We start from the raw sequence: 20,934 nt of genomic DNA on the forward strand, positions 1-20,934 counted from the left end.
TTAAGTATATTAGCAGATGTGATTTTTTTTTTCCATATTTAGAAAAAGTTGAAAGTTTCCTTCTATCTGTCTGTGTGCAGATGCAGAGGTGGGTGATTGACCACTTACTCCAACACCTGAGGAGAGAGAGGGCAGGAAAGAAAGAGGGACTGCCTTAGTGAGTTTACTGAAAGACCCAGGCTGCCGAAAGAAGCCTGGGGAGTTCAGAATGGAAAGAGTCAATACTCTAGAGCTACATAAGAGAAAAATTATGCAGGAAGTCACATCATATTCCCGTGACTGTCCTTTGCTCCCTCTGGATCGCTTCAGCGAGCCAAGCGTTTTGAGGGAATCCCACCTTGCATACTGTGAGCCCAGAGAAAGGTCCAGATTCTTTTCCACTTCTAATACCAAACAGTTCTTCTTTCCCAAATTACAAAATAAGGCTCACTCTTTCTTTTAGATTCATTAACATGCATACGGTCCTCTGAAGACATAAAGGGCACCATATCCCTAGGTGTGTCTCATGCATAAATACCCATGTGGCCCCCGCCCAGAGGGCAAGCTTTTTACACAGACCTGTTGAAAATTCCCTCCGTGTGGAGTGCCAGCTCCACAACCAGCATCAGCTGGTTGTCATGGTAGCCTTCAGCCTGTCACTAAGTCCAATTCTGTCACCTCAGGATTAGTAACGAGAAGTGTATAGCAAGCCAAGAAAATAGCATGTCTTGGGTTCTTGTATGCATGCAAGGTGTGGGAAAGTAGCAAAGAGAAGGTGGGCAGATTGGTTAATTTTCTCACTGACCAGGAGGCCCATTACAGATGCCAAAACTCGCAGGTTATTTGTATCAACTGACAGAAGTGGAGCGGGAGAGGTAATAGTGAATATCGTGGGGGCTCAAATCACAAAGGGATTTGTAGATGAATACTGACTATTTGGGCCACACTGAGAGGAGAAGTAGGACTCACAATGAGTCAGCACAGAAGTGGGAATACGCTCTACCAGCAGACTGGCCTAAATGACGGCCTTCTGGCTCCAGAGTACTTTCCAGGGACTCGCTGGGGTCACAGGAAGAGCGTATCTGTAGCAGGGAGCCAGGCTGGGTGTGGTCAGCACGTGCACTGGACGCTGCAGCCTCTGGGGGGTGGGGGGGGGGAGTCCCAACCCATGCCAGGGGACAGGCGGCCCCACCACAGCCCGTACTCAGGTGAGGTTGGAAGTGGAATGAGTCAGCCGTCCCTCAGAAAAGATGGTCCCACAGTTACAGCATCACCACTTTTGGTCCATTAAGACTATGGAAAGTCTTGCAAGTATAAATTGTCCAGTAATATTCTATAAGGTGTCTGTGTCATATGTGCATTGAATGCCACCATCATCTCTTCTCCCTGTGGCTGGTTTGACCAAAGACTGCCCAGAAGTCAAACCACCCCACGGTTGACAGGGCTGTCCGCACAATAGGAAGGAAAATGAGACCTTGGCTTCTCACGTCTCCTGCCAAAGAAGTCAAATATATCAAATCAGAGACCATAAACCAAATTAATTTCCTGTTTCTTTGAGCGGAGGCTACGGATTTAACTGCAAACCCGTGTTGAGGAAGGGCAGCAAATAAGGCAATAGAGCCTACCACTTGGCCAGCAGCGTGAGTCTGAAAGCAAGGCCAGAGGCAAGAGACCAGGCTCTTCTGTCCACATCACTGCTCACGATTTGCCCAAAGATGGCCACTGTCTTCCAGGCGGCTCGCCTTTCTCCAATAATTTTTCTTAGAAAGTACACACGTTTCCATGTAGATGGTGGAACAGGCCTAGGTAGCATGTGCACAATGCACACGTGTTTCTGTATTTGTCTCCATTAGTCTGGTTAGTTTAACACGCTTCTAATTTCATCCTGTGAGTCCTTGACACGCACGCAGCTCTTGTCCTGGTTGAAGTCAACCCAAGACGAAGCAGAGAGTACTTTGTTTCTAGCTTTGTTCGCTAGTCATGGAAGAATAAATCACTAAGGTCCAACTAACTACCTCTGAGTTTATCTCGTCCTGGAGGGCTTCCTTGGGGAACAGTGCACCAGGAATTTCAATGGCTCTCCAACTCAGTTCTTTCTTCTTCTTCTTTTTCTCTTCCTTCCTTCCTTCTTTCTTTCTTTCTCTTTCTTCCTTCCTTCCTCCTTCCTTCCTTCCTTCCTTTCTCCCTCCCTCCCTCCCTCCCTCCCTCTCTCTCTCTCTTTCTTTCTTTCTTTCTCTTTCTTTTTTAACAAAGATTACACTGACGACCTGTCAGGTAAGGAGATAATCTTCCTTTCTTACTTCATAGACAGGATATCATCTTAATAAGGCAGCTAATAAGAACGTTCACAGGTCAGAAGCGCGAGAGACAGAGGTGCTTTAACCGGAAATCCCCGTCAGCTGAGTAATGACAAGATCACAGAGCTGGTTAAGTTAAATTGACTTTTTAGAAAAATGTGTGGCGAATGAGGGTTATAATTTTGAGCATAAGCTTTTCTTTCTTCCTTTCTTCCTTCCTTCCTCTTTCTTTCTTTCTTTCACAAGAAACTGGTGTTTTACATTAGATCTCAAAGAGGGAAAGAGGGCCCTGCACTCCACACAGAATGGACATATTTCCCATTAGACGGGTTCTTTGCTCCAAAAGTCACCGTCCCTCCCGCAGCACTCCTCTCCCCTGCGCTTCTCTCCTTCCAGCTTCCACATCCCACGCAGCCAAGTCCAAAATGTATGGGTGTCCTTTGTCCATACATTTTCTTTCTTTAGGTTAAACCCCTCATTACAGAATTTCATTTTTAAAGGTTCCCATTATGAGTCCTATAAGATCAAGCATCTTTGGAGACAGACAGGTTTGTTTGTTTGTTTTTCCTTTCTGAATTCAGGTGTAAGTGATCGGTTTTTGTTTTCTGATTTTGCATTTTTTAAAGCACGCCCTAGGCGCACCAGCCTGTCACTGCCCAGGTAGGTCTGTTCGGTGCTTGCACGCAGGAGAAGAGGACAAGAAACGAGGGCGAAGCTCTCCCTCCAGTGAGTCTGAACAATGACTCATCTTTCCTCCTCTGTGCTTATTTGCTCACAGGATCAATTAAATGTGTGAAAAACACGTTTTTCTGAATTGCTCAACTAACTGCTGAGTCACCTCACACTGTCGTTGGCTCAGAAAAGCCATTTGGAGATTGTTCCCAGACAGTGTGGATGTCTCACGAAGAGACGACGCTCTTCCCGGGGTGTCATCAGCCTCCGCGGGTCTTCGGTGAGAAGGGGGTCCCGGTGGCAGGAGCCTTTCTCCTGTCTCCGAAGGCAAGTTTGCCACTTGCTACAAGGCTCCTCCTCAAGCTGAAGTTTGGCTTCCACGAGGGATTTTATGATGCAAATATTTTAAGTACAACTTTGAAGATTTTGCCATTAAAAACAGTCTCCATGGCTCAGGGCCCAGCCGACTGCAAACTACAAGGGGGAAAAGTGCCATATATTTCTGGCAAGTGACAGGAAGGGAAACAACACAAATTTCTAAACCAATCGTGACCTTGGCTAATGATCTGGTTTCAGGGTTCAGCTCCTATCTGACTTGCTTTCATGCAGTGGCATAAAACTTATCACAGTTGTTTATATTGGGACCAAATGGGTGAAAACATTAACCTAAGGACCCGGAGACAGGTCAGATTAGGGCTTGCTAATGAACGAGGGGTATTTCGGAATAATGTGAACCTTTGAACTTGCCTTGTGAAGCCTCAGAGTGAATTTGTCCTACACATGCCCCAACCTTCAACTCCATTTCCAAACTCTCCTTGGCCTGACTCCGATCTGAGCCCAAGGAGCCTCTGCTCTCTGGTTTGGGCAACCCAAGCATTTCTACAAAATCTGAACCTGGAATCAGAGTACACAAGCTGCCGCTGGCTCTTACTCTGTTTGCTTCATCTATTTGTGTGGTAGTTCACAATAATCACAACGTTCTCATCTTTTCTCTTTGAGTCTCCAAACCCCAGGAAGCAGGTTAGAGAAGTGATAGTCCAATTTTACACATGAGGAAATCGAGCCTCCCCGGGTTTGTGTCTTGCCAGCGGTGGGCAGCTCCATCAGAACTCAAAACCCATTATCCTGGCTGCAGCCCACCGATGCGGTATCAAGTTTTTATCAAAAGAGAAGCCTTTTGTTTTTAACAATGTAAAGTTCCTTATTTGATGATAACTCACCGATTGGGAGAAGAAACACAAAATAATGTCTAAGGAATTACGAAGTTAGCAATGCCTTAAAAATAGATTTCGTTAATCACAATGCCATTTACATACACTTGAAAATTACAACTGCGTATATTACCTATTGTAAATATATTCGCTATATGATTTAAATGCAATGGTTTGTTCACACTTTAAGCCCAATGTTTACAGATTTCAAATACCTATTGAAATAGACAATGCCAGGTTTCCCCGTGGATTTGCAGACCCCACCGGGTCCCTTGTTGGTAACCACTGTTCCATGCTTTGGATCCTTCGCTTCGCTATTTAAATCTCTTTGACCAGAAGGTATTCATTTCTAAGCCAGGTTTTCACATTCAGAAAAGAGTCACTTGAGATTGAAGACAGTGAAAGTTAAAAAAAAAAACAAAAAAAAAATGTATAAAATGAATTGGATCTGAAACATGGAAAACAGGAGGCAGTAGAACACAGAGTGGTCACAACAAAAAGCCAATCCTAGCAGCCGGGTTTCTGAAGCAGATGCAGAAGGAACCCCAAATCCTGAAACAAAATAGAAAAGATGGCTGGGAGATCATGAAACAATCACAATTTGCATTAAATCATCAGCTGTTTTCAGCACAGATGGGAAGAGCCTGTTACAAAACGTCATAAGACATTTGCAGCGAGTTTCAAGCTGGACATGCATTAAAAAAATTCTTAGCTTTTCGCACTGGGAACAAAAATGTAAATCATTTTCCGCGATGATTTTTTCTTTACATATCATTATTCTTTGTATTTTATTTTATTTTTGGTAAGGAGATGACATAGTAACAGCCAGGGGGAAATGATTCATTTATAGAGTTGGAGAGATAAAATTTATCTTCAAAGAGGTAGAATATTAATTATGCATAGAAAGAAACTTTTAGCTCCAAAACGTTCCCAGTGAAACAAGCGGCTTATTTCACTCAAGATCCTAATCAAACACAGTTCGGTATCTCAGAGAGAAACACTGGCAGTTCCTGCGATGTCTCAGGGCGGCAGGCAGAGTCTGGGCAGCTCCCCAGGACCAGCCCCGCCCGGGACACTCCCTGGGGTTCCGCCAGGAGGATCATGTCCACCCTTGGTTCCTTGCTCCTCTAAATGAACTGCGGGGTCATAGCTGATGCTCCAGGCCCCTCTCCTCTGATCCCCTGTCCCTAGAGAAGAGACATAGACAGCCACAGACTCAGTGTCTGGAAGAACTGGCTGGCCCAAGGAAACGAGTTTCCAATAACTAATCCAGCTGAACGAGGCACTTCCCTTGGCTCTGGCTCTCCTTCCCGTAAGCCAGGAAATGTTCTCTGCATTCAGTAGGGGATGGCTCATCAGGGACTTCTAATCTCTGATTGGTTACTTCATATACTATGCTAGTATATTCTGCTGCCTATCTTCATCCTTTTAGGTGTTCCCTCTGGATTAATTGAAAATCATGGATATCCTGTTTGTATGATTTGTTCAAGGTAATTGTAAGGCCACGAGGAGGCCAATATTGATTTTTAAGGAAGATGCCACTTTATGTGGCCTGAAATGTACAATGTACATTTCAATGTAGAACGTGGAGTCAGTTTAGGAAAGAAAATTATCTCATAGTCACTCATTCATTCATTCATTTATGGCTCCCATTATATGCCAAGCGCTGTGCTAGATGCTGAGCATACGGCAGAGTGTTACAGTCATATTCCAGCGGGGAAGAGCTCTGTAACAGTCAGGGGGTGGTACTCGGCAGGAAGAAAATAAAGAGAGGTTATGGGATAGAAAATGAAAAGGAGTAGAGAGACAGAGATCTCAGAACGGGGATCTGAGGAGGTGAGGGAGCCGTGTGGCTCTTTGAAGGAAGAGCAGGCTGAGGAGGAACCACAAGTGCAAACGGCCCGGGCAGTCAAGTGCCTGGGAAGCTCACCGTGCAATTCGGGGGCCGGGTTTGGTGTTCTCCCAGGGGAGGGTGGCTGAGGGAGACAGGAGCAGGAAAGTTTTTATGATCATGATCAGAGCCGGACAAGGAGAAAAGCAAGGACAAGAGTCAGGTTGAGATACACAACAATGTTGGTCAATGAATCGATTCTGGTCAAGGAATGGTTGGAGTCGGGGAATTAGTCATGAGTGAATGCGCACTTTGAGCAGATTGGAGAGGGAGCGCTGATAGGTGGGACCATGAGGCAGAAGACAAGCTCAGTGGAAGTAAGGCAGTCAAGGAACAGGAAGACCCATACGTTAGGTCTTCTTTGTGGGTGTTGACATCAACAACAACAACAAACACGGTTGTGAGACACCGATTCAGGTGCTAAAATCTTAACAGAATGAAGATCGATAGAAGACCGCCACCAAGAGTGAAGTAAAACACATTGTACCAGGTTAGCAGCTTCAAAGAAATGTGGGGGTGGGGTGGGGTGGGCGGTTAGGGAAAAAGGAGGACTTACGACCTGGAAGTGTCACTAAGGAGTGACAGAGACACCTCTCCCATGTCCAAGCCCCAAGTGTGTGCTGTGTGAGCAAAAACCAACCACCCCTGGAAAGGCTGGGGATGTTGATTAAGGCAAGAAGCTGGTGGGGGATGGGCAAAACCCTTTCGAGACATCAGACCGCATAACAGGGGTCCCCTCGAGGCCTTGGGCTGCTTCTGATGTCTGAGGTAAAAGGGTTGCAGAGCAAAATCAAGTTCTGTGGTCTCTGAGGGGAGGTAGAAATTCAGTTCTAGTCACTGCCTACTTCTCAGGTGCTGAGAGGCAGGAGGAGTCTTGCAAGGACCATAGGGGCCCCTTGAGTCGGGGTAGAGTGCTGTAACTCCCCAAATCCCCAAACCTGCTTCACGCCACGTGTGCCTGTGTCTTGACAACAGACACATTCACACATTCATTTCCTTGTTCAGGAGCTGATGGATACCAGACAATGTGTGTCACTGCGCATTCACTGGTGAACTAAAGAGACGTTGATGTTCTCATAAAAACTGTGTTCAAAAGCAGAAGCCAGCATTAATTAAATAAACACATTAATAGATGTAGTATGTTCAACTGTGACAAAATGTAGTATGTTCAACTGTGACAAGGTCTCTCAAAACAAAGTTGTTATGAGCGAGGAGCAAGACAAGGGGATATAATCAGGCTGAGGACAGTGAAAGGTAGGGAGGAGGGTTGTGTAAGGTGGGTCCTGAAGGATTCTGGAAACCCAACAAGAATTTGACAATATATCAAGTATCTGAAGACTTCATCCCCTTTGACAGTGAGGGTTCATTTTCTGGAATCTAGCTAATGAAACAACCCAAAAGGTGAACAGAGATTTACACCCAAACCTGTTAAAAATACTAAAATAAAAACAAAAACATTGTTTATAAAAGGAAAATTGGAACCTAAACACACGAACATAGGGAAATAGCTAAGTAAATTATGGTATAAAATGCAGCACTCTTGTTACTGGAGCTGATAAATATATTTCATTGGCAAAGAAATAAGATGGCAATATAATGTTCAATTAAAAAATAATGGCAACAATGTCCACAATCACCAAAATGTGGAAAGAGTCCATATGTCCTTGACAGATGAATGGATAAAGAAGATGTGAGATACACACACACACACACACACACACACACACACACACACTGGAAATGGAATATTATGCAGCCATCAAAATGAACGAACTCTTGCCATTTGCAATGACATGGAGAAAAGTAGAGGGTATGAGGCTAAGTGAAATAAGTCAGTCAGAGAAAGACAAATACCATCTGACTTCATTCATATGTGGAATTTAAGAAACAAAACAGATGAATATAGGGGAAGGGAAGGACAAATAAAACAAGATAAATACAGAGGGAGGCAAACCATAAGAGATGCTGAACTCAGAGGCCATCATATAATGAGCCCTGGATGTTATACACAACTGATGAATCACTAAATTCTAGCCCTGGAACTAATAACACACTAATGTTAACCACATTGAATTTAAATTAAAAATGTTTAAAAAAAGTGAACATCAGATTGTCCCCCAGCATGTGTGTATATATGCACATGTGTATACATGCATGTACATGTGAAGGAAGGGAACAAATACCCCTGATATTAACGAGAGTTTTCACTGAGTGTTTGCACTAGGATTTGTATTGACTTCTTTCTCTGTGTCTCCATTAAAATAAAGACAATCATTTTATTTAACAATTTTTCTTGAGTTAGTGGGTTGGGCCGCTGCCTTTGGCTCGGGTCGTGATCTCGGGGTCCTGGGATCGAGTCCCGCATCGGGCTCTCTGCTCAGCGGGGAGCCTGCTTCCCTCTCTCTCTCTCTCTGTCTGCCTCTCCGTCTCCTTGTGATTTCTCTCTGTCAAATAAATAAAATCTTTAAAAAAAAAAATTTAAACTTTGTAGTTATCTTTTGCCTTTTCACTCCCACCTTGGCATTGGAGCCGGGCATAAGGGATGGCAGTATTTGGTCAGCGAGGGTTTACTGAACACTCAGGGTGTTTACTGAACACCCAGGGTAGCCGGTCCTTCTGGCTGCTGTGGGAGAACGACTAAGGTCAGGACAGGGAAGCTCATTTAGCTCATGGTGATCCAGGGTGACTCAGGGAAGAGCTGGCACATGGGCTTGTGCCTTCATAAAAAGGTGGCGCTGGGTAGGGGAGGGGTGGGAGGAGCCCTCCTGTGAGGAAAACTACCACGTACAACTTGTAGAAGTGGGGCTTAACAACCCGTTGAGTGAGAGCAGCTGTGTGGAGACTGGTGTGGGCGCCTGGGCTGGACGAGGCAGGGGGTGCCAGCTGCAGAGGCGTTTAGACACCAGTGGCCCATGGCGGGGATGGGGGGAGAAGGCAGGTTCTTGAGCATTCGCTTACTCATTAATTTACCACATTCTTGTCAAGTGTGCCAGGCACTGTGAGCTTGGGATGCATGAGTGAACAGATCAGATAAAAACCCCTGCCCTCATCTGGCCGACATCTGAGTGTGTACTGGGGGGAGTGGGGTGGGCACTGGGGAGGGGGGAGACCAAGTAAGCGACCACCTCAAGAAGTAAATGTTACAGCGTAGGAAGAGTGCTGCGTAGTCGGGAAGAAGCGAGCAGGCACATTTGTGGAGGGCGGGGTCCGGTTGCTGTACTGAATGAGGGTCACAGCAAGCCTCGTGAGGCCTCACTCATGCAAAGGCTGGAAAACAGGGGTTCTGAGCCAAGGCAGAGACAGACGGAGGCCGGGCCGAGGTTGTTGGTAGTGACGAGTCCTAGGGTGAGAGGTTAAGCCATGTGAATGATAATTGGAAGACCACTGCGTAAGGGACAGATGTTGTCACCACAAAGGATGGCAGGAGCCACACCAGTGAAAGTGACAGGCCGGACGCGATGAGACCCATGTAGGGTGATTGGGGTGGGATGGGGTCTAATGGCATGAGATTCAAGGATGAGGGGAGTTTTGAGGAGAGAAGGTAGGGTCAGAGCCATAATGGGGGTAAAGGAAGATGCCGACTCACACTCCAGGCCCAGGACTGAGAGGTACAGGAGGCTAACTGCTCCCTTTTATGTAGGGGAAACCAGGCCTCAGTCAGCTGGGGTTCAGAGAGGTGGTTGGGAGCACAGACTTTGCATTCAATGAATTCCTGAAGCACCGGGAATGGGTCTGAAATAAAATCGGCAGAAATTGAGAACAAAATAGCAGCTGTAGAGAGCTTTCTAAGATTTAGAATGTGAGGGAAGAGGGGTGCCCTGGGAATCTGGGGCTTCTTGCAATGACGGTCATAAACAGCCAAAATGGGCCTCCTGGTGGCAAGGCCATGTCTAGGGGAGTCAGTGAAGAGATCTGGGGAAGCCATGACACACGCTGAGCCTAGGCCTCCCGTTGACGCTCATCGAAGGAAAGAAAGCCTGGTCTTCACACAGGACAACAGGCTCATTTTGACTCATGGGGAATGCCCAGGGCTTCCGCACGTGGCCTGTGGATTGATTTGGGGATGTCTGGGGAAACCATCCTGAATAACAAGCAAGGGACAGGTAGGCTACGGACGACATTTCAGGAAAACTAACTGCACAATACATGTAGGTAGATGGTTAGAAAGATTAGGTGAAAGAGGGAAGGCCGCATACGATCAGTAATGGCAGAGACCCAAAGAAATGCAACTGAATTTTTTGGAGATTAACTTGGTTTATCTTGAGATTTAATGAGTGACCCACTAAGATATTTGGTGGTGTACTTTATGGAGTAGTGTGTGCCTGTGGGATATGGATGTTCTCCACCAGGAGCCCTTCTGTGAGGAACTTTGAGGAACAGTCACCAAGATGAGCTTGGTTGATTGATAAATGAATTGGGGGGAATGCCAGTGAGGGGTGACAGGGAGGGAGCCAGAGGAACCTGGGAGAGCCATCTGACCATGATGCCGTTCCAAGTGCTGTGATTAAGAGATGGGAGGAAGAAAGGCCATGTACTATGGTGAAGTTCTAGGAAAGTTTGTTAAAGCCTATGGGGAGTCCTTTTGCCAAAGTCACCTGTTAGAGGAGAGCCATTAGCTCAAAATAGCTACTTTTGTTATAAATTTTACAGTGTAACAATACCTCAACAACATAATAAATGTACTTTGTGTATAGAAAGTTGATTTTTCCTCAATAAAATACCCCGTGCAGATCAGGAAAGTTCTAAGAAGTAAAGCTCTTTTCTTCTGATGCTCTGAAATATATTGCTTATTTTTAAGAGTGAGAACTGAAGTTGGAGATAGCGTCTATGTCCAATGATAAAAAGTGCCACATTTCCAGCAGTCTTGTCACAAGAGTCCTTCCCTCTCATGGTATGTTACAAGATGCCTCAGAGAAAGAAGTTGTGCTCTTACACCATTTCCAGCTGACAGAACGTGGAGCGGCCCAGCCTCAAGACTGGGATCAGCAAACAGTCTACTCTGTATCAGAGATAGCTGCTCCTGCCCATCCCCAGGTGATTGCCAACTTAAAGCCCTTCAATGCTTAGCTCGGCTCCTGTCTGAGAAGAACCATGTCTTCTCAACTGGTAACCATTCCATGTTCTGTGGGAAAGCGTAACTGATCAACATGACTTAGCAGCTCTCCAAACCCACCTACTCACGCAGATTTGTTGGTATCAACCAGTGACCTGGACTGTGGAAGGAATAGGGAAACTATGGTCATTCAGCTTGTGCGGAGAGGTTTGGGAGAGGTTCCTTTCCCCCTTTTTTTGGAAAAAAGCTAAGTACCAAAAAGAGGAGCCCCAGCAGGTTTTTAACCATGCTCAGGATGGTTCAGAAACAAAAGTCTTAACATCCTGTTCGTCCCTTTTCTTAATCATGGATTCAGTAGCCAGAACAAGTGGAAGTCCTCTTGCGATGATGAACTCTTGGCTTGATCTTTCCTGAGTGGCCTTTATCGAAAGATTTTAAAGTTTAATCAGAAAAAAAGAACAGTTTAAAGGCTCTGCTTTTGCAAATGCCAGAAATAAGAGCTCTCACTTAGCTGCTGAGTGATTTCCAGGACACAGACACAGTCCAGCAGAGGAGGACCTTGGAGTTTCCTGTGGGATATGGATGTTCTCCACCAGGCAACAATCACCCCCAGGATCTCTCGCCTCCTATTTATGGCCCAAATCACCACCTTTCCACACTGTGTCCCCATGATGACTCTTTTTCACGAGAGCTCAAATGGAGAGTGAGTCAGAGTTACAGAGAACTCATGTAACACAATGGGCATTTGGGACAGAAGTTTCCCAAACCATCCCTAGAAGAGTAAGGGAGATGGGACAGAGAACAGGTACATGGCACTTTGAGTCCTGAGATAACGAGAAGCAGAGGAGTCTTGAGCCACATGATTACTATTTAATAATGTTGGCCATTGGGAGACCGTCAAAGATTCATGTTCTGGTCAGAAGTGCCAACTTTCCTCTTGAGTCTCAGAGATACTGGCAAAAATGCTGGCTTTGGCAGATGGCTTCTTGGCATGGGTGGGAGGATTGATCACACTTGAATGGTAGGAAATGTGACTCCCTCTCTGATTAAAAGTTTCTTACAAAGGAGAACAAAGGCCTAAGGTGGTTGGCATGCTTAATAGCCTACGTTAAAAAAATTTCTACATTAAGGAGTATCTGTTGCCGAGTCAAAATTCTGATTGTTGCCACAGTGTAACTTTAATGGTTTTTTGTTGTTGTTGTTGTTGTTGTTTTTGAGAGAGAGAGAGAGAGAGCAAGCATGGGGTGGGGGCAGAGGGAGAGAATCCTAAGCTCCATGCCTAGTGCGGAGCCCAATGCAGCGCTTGATCTCACCACCCTGAGATTGTGACCTGAACTGAAATCAAGAGTCAGATGCTTAACCAACTAAGCCACCCAAGAGCCCTCAGATGCTGTATTCTTCTTTAGTCTGACTTAAACATCATGCGTCTTCTCTTTGCCCATTTTTTTTTAAATGAGCTTTTCTTTACTATGATATGTGTTTTTTCCTGTGAAAATGGGACCATTAGCTGAGAAAACAAACAAACAAAAAAAAACATGAAAACCAGGATTTTTAGGGATCCACATGGTAAGTCCCATTTTGGTGAATCTGAAGGTGAAATTCCCAAAGACATGTAGCAACATCTTATGAAGCAATTCATCCATTGGCCACAAGACTCAGGTCCAACTAAATGCCAATACCTTGGCTATTGTGTTAGAAATAGTTGGAGTCCTTTGATACCCCATTAGCCCATCCTGTGTTCTTGATCTTAGGCTGGCTCTAAGACATGATTTTGATGCTTTGATCTCCATATTCTTTTCACCCAGTTAACCTCAGGATTTGATTAATCTTCATACCTGTTATAGGCTTATTTCTGGCTTTGGCTTTTCTTCTATCTTGAGCGGGTCCTTCTTTGGTGCTCGGCTATCTTTTGGTTTGACCAAATGGTTCAGAGTCTTTCCAAATGTACCCCAGGCTTGGATGATACTCTGCTGTCCCCAGATGGTACCTGGGGCACTACATCCATCACTTCTGATAGGTTGACTTTGGGAAATTAATTGACTGTGAAATTAACCTGGCTGCTCCTGGCTTTTTTCTCATAGTAGGCCCTCAATAAATATTTGGCGAGTGAATGCTTTGTATGAAACTTTACTTAAAGCAATTAAAAAAATGTTTTCCCTGTAGTGTCCTTTTTGCAACTAAAATGGTCATGCGGTATTTCTGTAAACAATAGTAGAGAGGGAGAAGAAATGTAAGAAAAGAGATACTGGTGTGACTCTAAAGAGAAACTAAAAAAGACAAATGCTCCTCAACTCGAGTGACTGTATTTGGGAACTACCACTAATGAAATTCACCGTGTTTTCATAGAATTGGGTAGATGGAATTTTGACCTCTTCCTAAGTTTTGATTTTGAGATCTCTTTGTTCATTGGTGATATATTGGTTCTCCTCTGGCGTCTGTCTAGGGCCCTCTTCTCATCTCTCACTCTGTTCCCTCCCTGTATAGTCTATTCCTGCGCCATCTCATGTCAAGAGCTCCAAGCCGCAGTGTCTCTGGGACCCTCAGCTCTTTCAGGGTCTGCACTTGGCCTGCTTTGCCCCTCACAGCCACGCAGGGACATACTGCCTCTCCTGCTGGGGTCTTTCTGGTTTTACCAATGCCTATATCTGAGGTCTGCTTTCCTGACCTTCTCAATGCCCCACTGGGGCTCACTCTTCTCCTTCGATTGCCCCCTTGTGGGTGGAATTGTTCTCAACCCCGCTTGTGACACAGTTTACTACAATGTCAAGGAGCATGGGCTTGAGTCAGCTGACCTGGGTTTGAATCCCAGCTTTGTCACTTACTCACTAGATGATCTTTGATTTTAACCCCTCCAAGCCTCAATATCTTCATCTGTGAAATGGGGACAATAAGAGTACTTACTTCGCAGCGTTGTTTAAAGGATTCACTGATAATATGACTCCTTTGTTCCATGCTTAGGACATAGTAAGCGCTCCCCAAATGTTCGTTTTTATTCTTCGCAGATTATTCCTTTGTGAAAGTACCTCCTTAGGTTTTTCCTAGGGTGGTCCCCTTCTGTCCAGGGAACTCAAAAGGGATTTTTACGGGGATGCTCAGAAAGCGATATCTTGAACAAGTAATCTCTTTGCTCTTCACCCCCCAGCCACTGGACCCTCTTTCTCGTTCCCTCCTCTCCTCCAGCACATTAACTGACTGGCAGAAGCTTTGGGTCTCCAGTTCTTCATGCACTCAGAGCGCCAGCCTAGGACCTGGTTCCCAATCATCTTTCCCGGATTAAGGATTTGACTTTTACTCTATGAGCGGAAACACCACTCTCCTTTCCAGAAGAGCCTGCTCGTCTTGCCAGCCCTGCTGATGACTGATAGCGTTGTTGCTTCCTGAGGATTAGGTGAATGAGTCCAGGATATTTACTCTGACTCCTTTTTGGGTTTGTTCTGCTTCTGAGGGAATTTCCCCACATGCTTATATGATGGTTGCATAAATAACTACAAAATTCTAATTTGTTTTTCCAAGCTGATTATTCTCTTTAAGTTTCTTAAATTATTAAGATGCTCTGGTTTCTTGGGAAGTAGCTATGTTTCAGAGTAATTTAATTCTATACTGTGGGGAACAATTGGGTACCGTCTGGGGGGAGACACTAAAAAAACCCGATTAAGTCTACTCATTCTTTAATTTTCCTGATTCTGCAGCCCAGTGAGGATGTGGTCTCAGGTAGGAGAATATTTGCCCATTACCTAGCTTGCACAGATGTTGCAAGAATTCTCAAACGACCCCTTCTCGCTTTTGTTTTTGCTTTGTTTCTTCTGCAACAAGAAGGGCTCTCTGCATGAAAACAGGCCAGCACACAGCAGTGATGCCCAACTGTGAGCAAGCAGTCTCAGCTTAGGTGGACTCAAAAGCACTGAGCGACACAGCATTTGGATCTGGAATAGTCCCTGGTGGTCAGGGTCAGGCTGTGCAAGGAGAGACTTTCTAGACTACTCAGTCCCAGCTACACTTAGAGTTTCCAGTTTGGGCTGTACCTTGGAGCCAGACCATCGTTCCTCAGAGCCAACATTATCAAGCCCTTCTGTGGCTCATGAAGCTCGTACATCCTCTGGTCTATGACAGGATGTCCTTAGCCTGGCTTTGAGGCTATGACCCAGACTTACCTTTCTAGCCTTTTCTCCCATTACATCCCATCTCTAAACCAGCCCTCCTATCATATCACATCATGCGTTCCTATCTGATTCTTGGGTCTATGACATCACTCCGGACCAGAAGATTTCCCACCCTCGCTTCTCGCCAGCAGCCATTCTCCTTCCCAAATCTTCTTCACCCCTCAAAGTCCAACTGTTTCTATCTCCTCCTATAAAACTCCCCCCCCCGCTCCAGCCACATGATTTCCCTCCACATGAATAATTACATATTCGATTACATGTTCTATCATCTGAGTTCTTCTTATGCTTGGTACTTCGTTCTTGTTAATGCTTTTGTGTGCTCACAGCTTATTAGTCTCATTGGTCTATTGGCTTCCTGGAGGAGAAGACTAAATTTGTGTGTTTCTATATTCCCTGTGGTTCTTTCTTTGTGGTGGTTTTCCTAAAGCAGTCTTGATTCATTGATTAATTTAAAGCAAGTCGACAGTCTTTGGGGGACCTGTCAGCTTGTCAATCCCAGAATTCGTTGCCTAATACCAGTGCAGGAAGTCAACATGATAGGATCAATTTCATTCTGATTGAGGGATAAGAAGTAGTTCAAGTCCGTTCAGCAATTGGGCAGGTACCGTGGACTGAATATTGTGCCACATGTTAACCAAAATATCTTGGGCACAGTCTCTACCTTCAAACAGCTGCCTGTTTAGGAGGAGATGTCATTTCCAACAGGAAAGAATTAGGAAAAATTATTAGCCAAAAATAAAACGCTATATTTCATTCAAGTGTTGATTGATTAAACTCCAAAGTTGAGAGGTATGGAATATTTGGAAAGTGGTATGGGTTTCAAGATGAGGAGAGATCAGGGAGGGAGGCACAGGGAAAAGCCTCAGGGGGCTATAGGGTCCCAGAAAAGCTTAAGGGAATGACAATATTTTCTCTCAGAGGGACAAGAAATACCTCAAAACACGTGTAAGGGAAATAAAATGGTTTAATATTGGTAACTAATCAGGCATTATGTATTTGTCAACTTATTTATTCCTCATGATTTTGCAAGGCATAGCTCATCTTCCTATCACAGAGGAAGATTCACTAAGAGAAGTCAAGTGACTTGCCCACAGATGGTTCCCAGCTCAGCCCAAGCTCCATCGATCTCCAGGCTGGCTGGTGCACCAAGGCAGAGAAGGCCTTCACTGGAGCAGCCCCAGGCAGCCAGGGACCACTTTTCCCTTTCCCTAAGAAGAAGTTTAGAAGGGAAGAAGTGGGGTTGCCTGGGTGGTCCTATCGGTTAAGCATCCAACTCTTGATTTTTAGATCAGGCCATGATCTTGTGGTGATGGTATCGAGTCCGGCATCTGGTTCTGAGCACAGCAGGGAGACTTCTTCAGATTCTCTCTCCCTCTCCCTCCTGCTCATTCTCTCTCTCTCTCACACACACACTCTCTTTCTCAAATAAATAAATAAAATCTTAAGGAAAAAAAGGAAGGGAAGAAGCATTCAACTTAGAAAAGAGAGCTGTTGTAGGTGGCTTCTACAATGGCTTCCCATGATCCCCACCTACCTGTTTCCAGTGAATAAATTACAGCAAAAGTGATGGGTTGTCTATTCTACCAGGGAGTTATCACAGTCTGTGACTTCCATCATCCCAGCACTCTCTCTCTGGCTGTACTCACATGCTCTCTCTGAGAAGACAAACTACCATGAGGAGAGGCATATCCAGCAAGGAAACAAGGGCCTCTGCTGTCTGGCACGTGAGGAGCTGAATGCTGCCAGCAACCATGTGAGGGAGAGGTCTTCCCCAGGCGAGCTTTCAGATGATGTCCCAGCTCAGCTGCCATCCTGACTGCAGCCTTGAGAGAGCCTGAGACAGAGAGACCAGCTAAGTCTTCCCTAGATTCCTAACTCACAGAAGGTCTGAGACAATAAACACTACTTGGGGAGTAATTTGTTATGGAGCACTATTCAAATAATGTAAGACCCCTTTCAAAGCCAGTCTCTCCTATGACTGAAATCTGACCTGTCATTAGATGCCTCAAGCATTATTCACTTCAGGTGAATTAGACAGTTTAAAAAACATTACCTGACTGATTCTATATTTGTAGAACCTCTTCAGCATGTTTGGTCCCCAGCAGGTACTTCAGTTCAGGAAGCTGGGAATTATTTTTTTTTAAGATTTTATTTATTTATTTGATATAGAGAAATACAGCAAGAGAGGGAACACAAGCAGGGGCAGTGGGAGAGGGAGAAGCAGGCTTCCTGTGGACCAGGAAACCCAGTGCAGGGCTTGGTCCCAGGCACTGGGATCATGACCTGAGCTGAAGAAGGTAGACACTTAACGAATGACTAAGCCACCCAGGTGTGCCCCGCCCAACCCCCCCCACTTTTTTTTTTAAGATTTTATTTAAAGGCTGGGAATTCTAAGGTTATTCTCCACCATTGGAAATTCTGGAAAACAGCTAGAAAGTCTGCATTTCTAAAAGCACATCACAGGCCACAATATTCTGTTTTGGTCTGGATGGTAGTTACTTTACCAACATGTAGTAAGCTGTATGGTTATCATTTTTGTGCTTTTCTGTAAGCACATTACGTTTCAATAAAAAGTTTACTTAAAAACTGTTGCCAGTTGATGCAAGAGTATACCACACTTGAGATACATCAGTCTGTGTAATTGTCTTTTGAAGGACTAGGTAATAATAATACCTTATATTTATTATTACACTGTTCTAAGTGCTTCAAGCGCATGAACAAACAACAACCCTGAGAGGTATATGTGATTGTAGTACCCATTTTACAGATGTGAAAGGTTTATTATTTATGCAAGCTTATACAGCTCATGAGTGCTAGAGCCAAGATTCAGACCTAGGCAGTGTAGCTTGACGGAAAGTCAATGCTCTCTGCCATGACAGAATTAAATGGTAAGCAATGGCCATCTGTAAGGTAGCTATGGGAAGTGGCTGGTGTGATCTAGTCACTGGCTCTGGTTGCTAAAATGCCCTCTCTTGCGGCTGTTCCACTGGGCCCTTCCTCTGCTGTCCTGCTGCCCCCACACAGCTCTCTGAATGGCCACTTTGAAGGGAGGGTCACATCTTTTCTCAGGCCTGTGCCTCTTGGCAGCACACACACCATCTGTTCCCTGTTGCTGGTGGAGGAGGCCTGGACAGGCCATCTCCAGCCAGTTTAATGTTCCTTGTCGGGGACCAGGCCCAGACAACAGTGCTGCGCCCACTCACTCCCCAACACCCAACCTCAGTGAAGGAAAACAACCCACTTCTTGCTGTGGTTTTCTCTCCAGCCATGGGTCACAGACTCATAAAGAGTTTCTCCCTCTTTTGCAGGTCTGTTTTATGGACAGAGGCAGGTTCACAGGAGAGTTTACGAAGCTTACGTTCCAGAGACACTCCCTAGCAAGGCCCCTTCCAAGGCCTTATGCCTCAAGGGATATTCATAATTTTTTATTCTTTTTATAAAGAGAACTCCCCTAATTGTATGAGTTTCATACTCCACCATCTAGACATTGTCTCCAAAAATGAAACCTCTCATCTTCCTCCTTAGCATAGCACATGGGGCCTCTGTGACAGGCCTTTAAGTACTATTCTCCCTGCCTTGGTTTCCTTCTGCTCACGGGGACTGCAGACTATGTACTAAATTGCCAAGCCTGCTTTTCCCACGTATCAAATGTCCTTTACTTCTAGCCTAGAACCAGAGGTAAGGCCAGCCTAGCCCCCCAGTTCCTAGGACCAGGGATATTCTCATCCAGGTCCATATGCCGGCAAGGAAGCCAGACAGCCAGATGTCCCTGGATACTCTATACTCCCCACCCTTCGCCTTCCAGGGACCACAAGCTAATGTTTCTAAGATGCACCCCTGCTGACATCCCATACTTTAGGATGTAAAAGTCATACCCGACTCACCCTGCAGTTGATTTAAGTTCCCAGGTTATAGGCAAACTGTAGGGAACTCTGGAGGAAGGGAACATACTGTCATTATCTAGACCACTAATTATTCTGGAATCTTGTGATAAAGGTATGGAGAAAATAATTTTTTCCCTGTCCTAGACTTCGACAAGAAGAAGTATAGAGAAATTCTTTTGTGAATAACCATTCACAAATTTCAACAATTGTTCACTCTTGATTCTGAAAGTCTCTTTGCATGAATGATTTTCTCATCTTTATGCAGAATTTTTCCACATTTTTGTTGACTAAAATATTACTAATCTAATTTCCTATTAAAAAACTCATTTCCAGCATTGCAGAGCTGAAAGGTGCTACCAACCATTTAGTCTTCAATTTACATACAACAAATCCTGTAATCTGATGGGGGCTTTTACACAAGGGTGGCTGCAAGCAATTACATGGGCAAAGAAATATTTGAGTCCAGAGCCGTGTGCTGTGTTAATCTCATCTGTTGAACTCCCATTGAGATTTCTCCTATTGTTAAATTGTCTATTGATGTGGATTTAGAGAGGAAACTCCACCAAATACAGCAATTCAATGTTATAATTCTGTTTGTGCTCTAATATTTTCCTTTTAATTATAATTTGGGAAATTGGGGTTTATTAGAAAGAAAGGCATCAGACTGGAATAATTTATTCCATTTTCCCCCTACTCAGCACCACCACAAAGTAGCACATTCTCTAGGTGAAGTATTGATTTGAAAAAGCCTGGAAAAAGTCTTGTTATCACAAAAGCGATTGAACCAAGGCTCTGGAGTAGACTGGATATACTGAAGTCTGATATGGAGGAAGCAGGGACTCTGGGCTGCTGCCTGGGGGGGGCACTGTGTCTACTGAGGTTTCAAGGGGGGAATTTCAGAAGCTAACTCAAGGTCATGGGGAAATATAGCCTCAGATGCTAATGGCTCAGGGGTCAACAGGTCAGTACTCACTCTACCCATCCATCCATCCATCCATCCATCCATCCACCCTTCCATCTGTTCTTTATTAAATGTTAAGTAGGATTATGTTCCAACTTTGATATTTAGTGTTTTAGAAGATGCAAAGTAAATATTTTACATTCTTTTATTTATTCATGATTCAACACTCACCAAATATCTCTGTGCCTGATATCATGGTAGGGGCCAAGGCCACAAATATGAAAGATGGAACCCTAACATCTAGTACCACACCAACCAATCAATCCTTCTTAAAAATACCCGAATGCATGTTAGTGTAGAGAGATGGTGAGCACAGTGTAGACCTTAACAGAGTGTGTGTGGGGAAGAGAGAAGGAGCGGTAGCCAAGAAACCTTCCTGGAGAAGCTGAGGGCTGCTGAAGATAAACGTGAGTGGTTACAGATAAGTGTAAGAGACATACACGTTTTTTAACATGCTTCATTGAGGTGTAATTGATATTTGATACACTGCACGTACTAAAAGGATATAATTGATAAGTTTTGTCATGTGTACACATCATAGTAAAGATCATGACTATCCCCTTCATCCCAAAAGTTTCCGGCTTCCTGGCATCCACTCCATCCCCAGGCAACCACGGCCATACTTTCTGTCAATATAGATGAGTTTGCATTTTCTAAAATTTTTGTAAGTGAAATTATATAGTACACCTTCTTTTTGTAGTCTGGCTTCTTTCACTCAGCATCTTCATTTTGTGATTGATCCCTATTGTTGTATGTATAAATAGTTCTTTTTTTTTTTTTTTTGGCTGAATACTATTGCATTGTATGGATTTACTCTTTGTTTATT

Source organism: Neovison vison, chromosome 12, assembly GCF_020171115.1.
Source record: "Neovison vison isolate M4711 chromosome 12, ASM_NN_V1, whole genome shotgun sequence".
NCBI lineage: Eukaryota > Metazoa > Chordata > Mammalia > Carnivora > Mustelidae > Neogale > Neogale vison.